The sequence below is a fragment of the Crassostrea angulata genome, chromosome 4 (genome assembly GCF_025612915.1).
Source record: "Crassostrea angulata isolate pt1a10 chromosome 4, ASM2561291v2, whole genome shotgun sequence".
Taxonomy (NCBI): Eukaryota; Metazoa; Mollusca; class Bivalvia; order Ostreida; family Ostreidae; genus Magallana; species Magallana angulata.
The window spans coordinates 48,342,120-48,353,084 of record NC_069114.1 but is presented as its reverse complement, the minus strand read 5'-3'; positions in this window follow the sequence as shown (position 1 = coordinate 48,353,084).

Sequence of the window (10,965 nt, the reverse complement as noted above, 5' to 3'; positions counted from 1 at the left end):
TACCTAGTCAAATGGTTACAGATCGTTGAATTGTATTACAGTAGGACCTGTCTATTTATAGTCAAATTATCGTCGATTATCGTCAAATCTTACAGTATTGCCTGTCTATTAATTGTCAACTTACATTACATTTGACCGATGTCTCTGATATCAGAATGTTCTAGATCAGGCTAGGGGTACTGCTAAATGTAATGGTTATGCATTGCAATGCATTGCATGTTTTCGAAGTAATGCTAGTAATGTGTAATGCCACACATTTAGAATTACAAGAAATAGTAATGTATTGCATAACTTTCCAAAATCTAGTGTAATGCTGACATTACAATGCATTTCTTTGCTAATATGCTTTTTTATCCATGTTTCATTTTTTAAATTGTAAAGAATTTAAAAAAAACAATGTTGTACTTGATTAAAATTATTTGTAAAAAAGAAAGAAAGAATTCTTGAGATAAGAATATTTAGTTGCTATATTTAAAATTACTTTTAAAAAGATATTTCTTATTAAGTTGTCGATATTACTACATGTAGCTACTTGAGTAACAACACAATTGAATAAAATTTTAAGAGTGTTGTTATTAAGAGTTTGAATTATTTAAAAGATTTACTCCAATTAGTTGTGCTTTTTATAAATTCTTTACTGTTAAAAATGTGTCAAAAATCATGCCAGCGGGATAATTTAAGTATCAAAAAACAATCTGTTGTTTTGAGAAGTGTTAAAAACACCCCCATCCCCTTTCTAATGACTGTATTCATGAACAGCAATCTTGTATAAATCATCAAATGAGAACCTGCTTGTGAACATGAACCTGTAAATATGTTGAAGTATATTGTTTAATATAGTAAACATTTGCGAAAACTCCTTATTTAACAAATGTGTTACAGTATGTACAGGTTGTAAATTGTCAAGTTGTGTTACGGTATGTCCTGGTTGTAGTTTTTCAAGTTGTCCTGGTTGTAGATTGTCAAGTTGTGTTACAGTATGTACAGGTTTAGGTTGTCAAGTTGTGTTACAGTATGTACAGGTTGTAAGTTGTCAAGTTGTGTTACAGTATGTACAGGTTGTAGATTGTCAAGTTGTGTTACAGTGTGTCCTGGTTGTAGATTATCAAGTTGTGTTACAGTATGTACAGGTTGTCGATTGTCCGGTTGTTTTACAGTATGTACAGGTTGTAGATTGTCCAGTTGTGTTACAGTATGCACAGGTTGTCGATTGTCCAGTTGTGTTACAGTATGTACAGGTTGTAGATTGTCAAGTTGTTTTACAGTATGTCCTGGTAGTAGATTGTCAAGTTGTGTTACAGTATGTCCTGGTAATAGATTGTCTAGTTGTGTAACAGTATGTCCTGGTAGTAGATTGTCCAGTTGTTTTACAGTATGTCCTGGTAATAGATTGTCTAGTTGTGTAACAGTATGCCCTGGTAGTAGATTGTCAAGTTGTTTTACAGTATGTCCTGGTTGTAGATTGTCAAGTTGTTTTACAGTATGTCCTGGTAGTAGATTGTCAAGTTGTTTTTCAGTATGTCCTGGTAGTAGATTGTCAAGTTGTTTTACAGTATGTCCTGGTAGTAGATTGTCCAGTTGTTTTACAGTATGTCCTGGTAGTAGATTGTCCAGTTGTTTTACAGTATTTCCTGGTAATAGATTGTCTAGTTGTGTAACAGTATGCCCTGGTAGTAGATTGTCAAGTTGTTTTACAGTATGTCCTGGTTGTAGATTGTCAAGTTGTTTTTCAGTATGTCCTGGTAGTAGATTGTCAAGTTGTTTTACAGTATGTCCTGGTAGTAGATTGTCAAGTTGTTTTTCAGTATGTCCTGGTAGTAGATTGTCAAGTTGTTTTTCAGTATGTCCTGGTAGTAGATTGTCAAGTTGTTTAACAGTATGTCCTGGTAGTAGATTGTCAAGTTGTTTTTCAGTATGTCCTGGTAGTAGATTGTCTAGTTGTGTTACGGTATGTACAGTTTTAGGTTTTCAAGTTGTCTTACAGTATGTACAGGTTTAGGTCTTAGTTGTTTTACAGTATGCCCTGGTAGTAGATTGTCAAGTTGTTTTACAGTATGTCCTGGTAATAGATTGTCTAGTTGTGTTACAGTATGTCCTGGTAATAGATTGTCTAGTTGTGTAACAGTATGTCCTGGTAGTAGATTGTCAAGTTGTGTTACAGTATGCCCTGGTAGTAGATTGTCAAGTTGTTTTACAGTATGTCCTGGTTGTAGATTGTCAAGTTGTTTTACAGTATGTCCTGGTAGTAGATTGTCAAGTTGTTTTTCAGTATGTCCTGGTAGTAGATTGTCAAGTTGTTTTACAGTATGTCCTGGTAGTAGATTGTCCAGTTGTTTTACAGTATGTCCTGGTAGTAGATTGTCCAGTTGTTTTACAGTATGTCCTGGTAATAGATTGTCTAGTTGTGTAACAGTATGCCCTGGTAGTAGATTGTCTAGTTGTTTTACAGTATGTCCTGGTTGTAGATTGTCAAGTTGTTTTACAGTATGTCCTGGTAGTAGATTGTCAAGTTGTTTTTCAGTATGTCCTGGTAGTAGATTGTCAAGTTGTTTTACAGTATGTCCTGGTAGTAGATTGTCAAGTTGTTTTTCAGTATGTCCTGGTAGTAGATTGTCTAGTTGTGTTACGGTATGTACAGTTTTAGGTTGTCAAGTTGTCTTACAGTATGTACAGGTTTAGGTCTTAGTTGTGTTACAGTATGTCCTCGTAGTAGATTGTCAAGTTGTGTTACTGTATGTACAGGTTGTAGATTGTAAAGTTGTTTTACATTATGTACATGTTGTAGATTTTCAAGTTGTTTTACAGTATGTTCAGGTTGTAGATTGTCAAGTTGTTTTACAGTATGTACAAGTTGTAAATTGTCAAGTTGTGTTACAGTATGTCCTGGTTGTAGATTGTCATGTTGTATTACAGTATGTCCTGGCTGTAGATTGTCTAGCTGTGTTACAGTATGTACAGGTTTAGGTTGCCAAGATATGTTACAGTATGTACAGGTTGTATATTGTCAATAAGTCCTGGTTGTAGATTGTCAAGTTGTGTTACAGTATGTACAGGTTGTAAATTGTCAAGTTGTGTTACGGTATGTCCTGGTTGTTGTTTTTCAAGTTGTCCTGGTTGTAGATTGTCAAGTTGTGTTACAGTATGTACAGGTTTAGGTTGTCAAGTTGTGTTACAGTATGTACAGGTTGTAAGTTGTCCAGTTGTGTTACAGTATGTACAGGTTGTAGATTGTCAAGTTGTGTTACAGTGTGTCCTGGTTGTTGATTATCAAGTTGTGTTACAGTATGTACAGGTTGTCGATTGTCCAGTTGTTTTACAGTATGTACAGGTTGTAGATTGTCCAGTTGTGTTACAGTATGCACAGGTTGTCGATTGTCCAGTTGTGTTACAGTATGTACAGGTTGTAGATTGTCAAGTTGTGTTACAGTATGTACAGGTTGTCGATTGTCCTTTTGTTTTACAGTATGTCCTGGTTGTGCATAGTAAAAAAATGTTTACAGTATGACCTGTTGGGATTGAGTCTTTAAGTCTGATTTGTCACTTGTCACAGTGTCATTTGTCACTGATTTGTTAGAAAGTTTCAAGAATGCTACATGGTCTAGTAGTTCGTTGCACGTATCTTGCTGGTTTTGCGTGTGTATGCGTTATATTTCACTATACATGGAGGGAGAAGACGTATGGACACATGAACCACATGAATAATCTTCATTGTGATCATCTTCCTATGAACACGAGAAGTCAAAGCAATAAAACACAACCAACGCTCTGCATTTCATCTGTATCAGTTCCTATTTAATTTACTCCTTATAAATATAAGTGACAATGTTCTTTTTTTTATCATTGAATTCAAACTATTCCTCCCTTTCGGACATATGAACTAGTCACACTCATTTTTCATTGCTTGACAAAATCTAGGTCTGTGACAGCATTATCCCTTTTCGCGATTCTGCCGAAGACTACTTAGCGGCATTATTTATCTCCGTCCGGCGAGGAATGAAATCTCGTACGAAGTCACGAAGTCGGTGAAACAAGTCTTCCTGCAGGCCATGATGGAATCGCCATGTAAATCTTGCCAATTACTTTATTTAAAAACCAATAAATGTTAGGATCCATCTCTGGGCCTGTTAAATAGAATGGTACAAGTTGTTGTTAGTACAAGCTTCACAGGAATGTTTAAGTGAATAATGTCCAGATTGGATTAAGATACCAGGGTATACTCATTCGTGGATCAATAAAAACTTTATCAAACACAAAAGTGTATATTCAAATTCATACACGTGTACATTAAATCATTTCATAATAGAACCATTAATAGAACTTTTTTCTGGAAACCATGAGGCAAAATCCTACCATTTACGTATCGATCAATGCAGCGTTTCCCAGACATAACTATTCAGGATTTATGTTCATTCAGAATAATGCGATGGGTTACACAAAACTGATGTAGACAATAATTAATATTCATATAAAAATGGTTATACCTCTAAATATTATTTTATCTAAACACGTCCTCTTTAATCAAAAATCTATTTTTTTTAGCCTGTTTTTTTTTTCGATGGTTCACGACGTAATAGTAGCCGTAGTTTTTATGCAAAAACAAGAGAGACACACTCGGAGCATCTCTACCTTCATCGTGTTAAAAATAATAAAATAAGCTCATGGTCAAAAAGTTTCTTCATACTTCGTTGTTTTCCGTCTTTGATCAGTCAGAAACATTGCTTTGGTTACCAGCAGAAACATGTTGAAAAAAGAGAAGCAATTAATTTACTTTTTTACCTTTGCTGTAAATTATAATCTGGATAGCGATGATATTGCATTCACGAAGACCCTACTTTCTATTAAGCCAAAAAGTGTTAATAACAGAAAAGCTTTTCACAAGCCCAGGAAGCCGTGGTAAAAAATAAAATATAAAACGGGAACAAAAACAATACAAACAATAAATAAAACTTTAATTTATTTGTTTTTAATACTAATATAAAAACATTAATTATGATGCTTTCAAAATGCGTATCGCATTTTTAAGTAGTATTACGACTATGAAGTTTAAAATTAATAATTTTTTTTAATTCGTAATTTTTATTCGTGTAAATCTACTTTTGCTTTTAAAAAGACCAATCCTTTAAATGTGCATGAATTAAGTAAGCCTGATGAGAAGTTATAATTCAACAGATATTTATGTCCATTGTATGAAAAAGGTAAAAAAAAATCTCTTTAGTAATTCAAAAGTTCATTAAAAATAAACTTAGCAAAAACTACATGCACATGCTACATACTATTTCTCAGTTCAGATTTCAGTTTAAATCCTGTTCCATTTCTTTTTTCACATAAATTTATTTCTGGTAGTATCTTACCATAGATCAAACTTATACTTAATTGTATAAAAAAAAAATTTTTAAAAGGGAGTAAGTGTACAAATTAAGATGTATTATTTAATATTTTTTTTCAATGAAAATCAATGTGTCTGTTATATTTAGGTATATGGAGTTTTTTTTCTCTCCATTTTTAAAACACTGCTTTTGTATAAGTTTGTAGAAAAAAATCAATTCAATGAAAACATGCTATATAGATGGGAGTTCCATATCGTGAAGTTGAAAAATAACTCCAAAAGACAAGTCAGAGAAAAGAATTTCAGTGTTTAGTCATTCTAGTTTCGCCCAGAGCCCATGTTTACAATGCGCTGCGAGGGGGATAGTGTTTCATTAGTTTTCCTCGATAAAACATGCATGAAAGTTCAGCCTTATGTGCATCCCAAGGATCACATTATGCAGTTTTTTCTTCAGTATATTACATAGTGCCTCGTAAATCGTGAGGCCGTATGATGAACACTATAACCGGCCAACTCAATAACGTTCAACTTCTCAGATTGTTTCTGGCAATGTTTCTAAAATTAACTGTCGTAAAAACCCTATCTTACAAAATGTGAGAAATTAAAAAGAGGGTGGGCGTGGATTCTTTCGATGCGGTAGATAATAATGGCAATTTAATGGGCTTTATATATCACAAAAATTATATAAAGTAACTAAGAAAACCTTAAATCACCGCATTTCAACTGTGACGCTTTCAAACTTTGTCATAAAAGCGATCAGGCTTAGAAACAGTTATGATTTCCACATCGTTATGAAGGGTTGAGAAAAACTTTGACACTTTTGAAGAACAATTCTCCCGAGGACCCATGCTGACGTCGGTGAGGTGAGAGAGGGAACCTTGATTGGGAGATATGCACCTATTTACGCATTTTCTGTCGCGTTTCTTTGATACAATACCCTCCTCTGTCTGTGGAAAGCTTAAAGGTGTCCACCCAGTCACTACCGTCAACCAAAAAAAAAAATCACTTACACATTTATGATTTAAAAATAGAATTCAGTATTGATTTTTGATGACAATATTGCTTTCAAAAATATTTTTAAACATGTTTCAAATAAAATGATATAATCTTAATAATAAAAGTCAGAATTTATTATATAGTTAAGAATCACCGGAGTTATTGGGTTTTCTCTTTGTACTCAGTATGATATAGAACTGAAAGTGAACAGATGTTCGTTGTTTAAGTTTTTCCGTTACAATTGTTCCAGCGTTTCGTAAAGCGTAAAGAACAAGAGAGATAACTAACCAAATTTCAAGGAAAAAATATCTTCCTTAGAAATTCAACGTGAAACATTTGAGACGTTAGATGTTTATTAATTATATGGAGGAGTCGACCCAAGGAGACTGGCATGATTTGGAAAACAGTTTGTTTGGTGGTGCGCTGTAACAGTTAGCCATTCGATATGTCCGATCGCAACCAGGGGACAAGGAATCCCTTTATTATTGAATTTTAATTACTTTATCTGATGCTTGGATAGGCGTGGTTTATGATTTGATGCACTCAATATTTCAATTAAATTTGTAAGGACAGAAGATAATTTAGGGTCATTTGTGAGTTAAATGACAAACTGTGTGTCACATCAATATCCGTACCACCTGTCAACTAATTACAACAACCGTATCACGTTCAACTTCCAACTCCAAACACAGTATCTTTTCTTTTTCTAACATGCATTTTATGAGTGTTTAATTTAAAAGAGCAACATAACCTTTCACCAGTTAATTAAAACTTAATTTTCCAAAACCACTCATAAATATCTCGTGTTGCCGATAAAAATATTTTATCGTTGCTGGAAAATGATTTGATTTAGAAGTAATCGTTTCTTGCTGGTGACTTCTTGCTTCTCAACTATGAAGAACTGTCCCGTAATTGATCATGCGTCGTAAGTGTCAATTAAATCACGCGCCAGCAGCGAGAGCTCGCGAGAAATGATGTCCAGTTTGTATAGATATCATGCTGTCTGTGGATTGCTTTCTGATCAGAAGCCATGACTAATAACCCACAATAACTGTTCAAATTGCAGGTTCTCCTTCCAGTAACAGAAGACAGCGAATCGGGGGGACACACCCCTTCCATTGTGTGGGACTGTAGACCTGTAATCCCCCGGTCTAATGATGTAGTTGTCATGGACCCACGCGCATATGGTCCGCGGACCAACTAGGGATCTGTTACATCGGCATGACGCAAACACAAGGGAGAAAGTCGCCATTTCCTGATTTACTGTCCAAAGGTGGTTAATTTTAATCGATTCATTAGACGGGTATCCATTTGTCTGTCTATTAATCTGTCAGATTATATCAAAAGCTGAAGAAATACTATTGAAGAAGGCACAAAACAACTGGGTTCAAAAGATTGATAACTACGTTTACTTCCAAACAAATTAACTGATGATATGATTGAATGTTCTGCGTAACAATTCCGAACGCGCGTGTTGTCTGTCTAGAAAAACAAGTGAGCTAAACGAATTTGTCATTGGTCCTTTTTTATTGCAGCTCATTTCATAGAAGACCTTTGATCCGAAAAAAGCAATCTTAACACAACAAAGGAAATCAAGGAATGTGTACTTTTTGCAAATGCATATTGATAATTATTTGTACCTAGGTTAAAACCACAGTGTAATGGTTGCCTAGCCAATTCGAGGTTTCTGATGTGGCTTTTTGGAGCAACAATGTGTAAGAAAACGTATACCAATTATTTGTTATGACCAAACATTGTCCTTCTATTAATGATATACTGATCAGACCTTTCATTTTTTGGGGGTCGTCTATTTGTTACATCTAGTTTGTGACACTATGGATAAACCATAAATAGCCTATCTAAAGCCAATTGGTCATATACTGACTCCAGTTTACGATGTGCTCAACTGTCGTGTGGTCAACTGTTATTGGCATAATGGGATAAATCAGTAGCGAGTTGTCATCCGGGCACTGATTAGTCCCCCTCCTACACAGTTCAGTGGTCACTCATCGATAATCAATCATCTTTATCAATACCAGAAAAACATATATGGTATACAAAAACGTCTCGACTGATAAGTCTCGTTCAGACCTCTCGTCTGACGAGACTACGGCCAGTGTTTACGAGAGTGGATAAACACTTATTGTGACACCCAAATCTTTCACTTTATCTGAGAATACAGAGCCGCTTTATGGCCAGAGGTGTAATGCTCTTCTGTGGTCAGAGAGAAGGCATCGATCACGTCTCTAAATATCCAGAAACGGTATATATACCTAGGTCTGCCAAATCTCTGATAGCATGGCAGTGTTGTTTTGTACAATAAACTGATTATAATGATCCATAGATATTGATTAATCACTGGTAGTTGAAGGGAGCTATAGAGATTGAAAGACGTATGAGCTGATTTATTGTATTATGATCAGTTCTTGGAATGTGTAGTACAAGAAGAACAAGAGATCATCATTAACCTAGCCAAATTGTTGCTAGCAAAAACATGGAGTGCCAACAGTTGATGGGGCAGCGCCGAATGCTTTTGACATTTTAGTGGGTTTATTTTTTAATATTTTATTTTTGCGAAAATATATATTTATAGTTGTAGGCAGTATATTTAGATAGTGTTATAAGCGTAATAAAACAACTTTGTTGTTTCTAAAGATAATGTCGGATCAGTTTATAGAACGTGACATACATCTGTTCGCTACTGATAAAGGAATTGACAAAGTTAACATCTCATCTAAAACACACTGCAGAAAACTGACATTCGAGGTGCAATTTCAGTTCTTTACAAAAGTCAGGACAATTAAGATTATGCAGACTTAACATGATTATCTCCAACCTCGTCTGGATGTTCATTGCCATTTGTAGACAAATCTTCCTTTATGAGTCTGAGAAGAAGAGTTCTTTAAAATTGTAAAAAAAAATTAATTGAAGCTTAAAGTTAAATTTCTGTTTTTCTTCTTTACTTAATTAAAATTGATAGTTAAAGAAATCATCTTTAAAAATTTCAAAGTAAATCTGATGGAGTATTATTTAGAAAAAATCTTATCAATATTAGTTTATACAGAGCTCTTCTTCTGAAGGAGATCAATACAGTCCAAAATTGGCACGGCCATTCAGTCCTCTTGATGTAGGCAAGGTATAACGAAGTTTAAGTGACAGAGTTGCGATATTGAATAGAGATTTAAATTGCAACAGGTGAAAAGGAGATGAAGAATTCTGTTTAAAAGTCAAAATAAATTTCAAAAGATTGTATATGATATTGGCCTAGTAAGGACCCCTAAAATGAACATCACCGATATACTCCCATTCTTTGGTTCCATTTTACAGATATACAATTGAAGTTTTTTAATTATTTTCCCACAATTTTAAATATGACATCATATCATAAAGTTAACTTTTTTACGACATTTTCGCATTTTTAGCATAAAACGGCTTGCCTTCAAGACATTTTTTATCTCAGAAAACATTGAGCGATTGCTTTAGCAAACAAAGTATTTTAGTCAAAGATATATCTATCCAAGACGCATAAGTGACAAAATTTTGTTCTTGATCAAAGTGTCGCTCTTTATTTTCCATTCCAAAAAAAAGATAAGAATTTTTTTTTGACTGATTTTGATTGAATTACAAAAATAGCGTCTTCTCTGAACTCGTATACTGCCAGTAAGTGCAAATGAATAAAATAAAATAAATTTTTATGTCAAAAAAATAACATATTGTATCAAACTACATTTTTTGTCTTTTTGTTTTGTTTCTTTACAGCATCCTGCGATATTTGACGGTTTGTTTGAATTACTGTATAAGCAATGTACGAAAGCATGCATGCGGACGTCAAGTTGGGAGTTTTAACTCTTTATTTCTAGTTCTGGTAAAGTTTCTTGAGAGGCATACTACATGACAATGAAACATATGTCTGTCATTGGTAATAAGGATGCAGGCATTGAAAAGACGGGAGATTAGAGCCATTGGCAGTAAGATCAGCGAGCACTACATACTGTCCTCAATGAAGATTGAATTAACACTCTGTCTAATGTAATCATACGGGCTTACCGTAATTGCGACAGCCCGACCTTTCACCCCACTAATTTCCATGAGCTGAAGGTCTCTAAGTGAAGATGACATGTGGGATGAGAAGACAATACAAGCTTTAATAGCCAGACTGAGGGAAAAGTTGATTACTTGGACTTTTTTTGGAAAAACGTGTGATACTCTCGCTTTCTAAGAACTCAGGGGAGATAACACCTTCAGGAAAGCTAGTCCAAATTAACTCTGTCGTTTTGATTTGTTAAACGTTTAATCTGTCAGTAAGGTGGAGCGGGTTTATTGTGATGTAAGGGAGAGCTAATCACCGGGGCTCGCTTTGAATGGTTGTGGGGAGACAAATTGATTAATCACGAGCAAAGTTTTGGACAGTCAAACCATTTTGGGGGTTTTTCCCTGGTCTCTAACGGGTATACAGACATGTAAGGGACTTTTACGACGTGCGAAAATCTATTTCACAATACATTAGACTTACTCAATTACCGAGGCAATACCCTTTCCAAGTTGACGGGACATCAGTTCTTCTTGCCAATGATATGTGTCAGACATTGTGTAAATATTCCGTTCGAATCGCACATGCTCTTTACTTTGTCTTATTAGCCCCC